Genomic DNA, 1,002 nt, shown 5'->3' on the forward strand with positions numbered 1-1,002 from the left:
ATCAATAAAATAGGCAGACTGCTAGCCAGATTAATAAAAAAGAAAATAGAGAAGAATAAATAGATGCAATAAAAAACGATAAAAGGTATATCACCACCAATTCCACAGAAATACAAACTACAATCAATGATTACTACAAACAACTCTATGCACATAAACCAGTAAACCTGGAAGAAATGAATAAATTCTGGACACTTGCCCCCTCCCAAGCCTAAACCAGAAAGAGGTTGAAACCCTGAATAGACCAGTAACAAGGGCTGAAGTTGAGGCAGCAATTAATAGCCTGCTAACCAAAAAAAGCCCTGGTCCAGATGGATTGACAGCTGAATTCTACCAGACATACAAAGAGGAGCTGATACCCCTCCTTCTGAAACTATTCCAAACAATCCAAAAAGAGGAAATCCTTCCCAAATCATTTTATGAGACCAACATCATCCTGATACCAAAACCTGGAAGAGACTCAGCAAAAAAAGAAAACTTCAGGCCAATATCCATGATGAACATAGATGCAAAAATCTTCAGTAAAATACTGGCAAACCGATTGTAACAGCACATCAGAAACTTATCCATCACAATTCAGTAGGCTTCATCCCAGAGATGCAAGGCTGGTTCAACATATACAAGTCTATAAGCATAATCTACCATATAAACAGAACCAAAGACAAAAAAACCACATGATTATCTCAACAAATACAGAGAAGGCCTTTGACAAAATTCAACAGCACTTTGTGCTAAAAACTCTCAATAAACTAGGTATCAAAGGAATGTATCTCAAAATAATAAAAGCTATTTATGACAAACCCACAGCCAGTATCATACTGAATGGGCAAAAACTGGAAGCATTCCCTTTGAAATCTGGCACTACACAAGGATGCCTTCTCTCACCACTCCTATTCAATATAGTATTGGAAGTTCTAGCCAGAGCAATAAGGGAAGAAAAAGAAATAAAGGATATTCAATTAGGAAAGGAGGAAGTCAAATTCTCTCTATTTGCAGATAACA

At 36.7% G+C, this 1,002-nt stretch overlaps 1 protein-coding gene across 36 annotated transcripts in view; it reads left to right on the top strand.

Annotated features, from left to right (window-relative positions):
• Positions 1–1,002, top strand: part of ANK2 (ankyrin 2) — a 568,766-nt gene that overhangs the window by 258,234 nt on the left and 309,530 nt on the right. The window lies entirely within an intron of this gene.

The sequence above is a fragment of the Cebus imitator genome, unplaced genomic scaffold (genome assembly GCF_001604975.1).
Source record: "Cebus imitator isolate Cc_AM_T3 unplaced genomic scaffold, Cebus_imitator-1.0 Scaffold17, whole genome shotgun sequence".
Taxonomy (NCBI): domain Eukaryota; kingdom Metazoa; phylum Chordata; class Mammalia; order Primates; family Cebidae; genus Cebus; species Cebus imitator.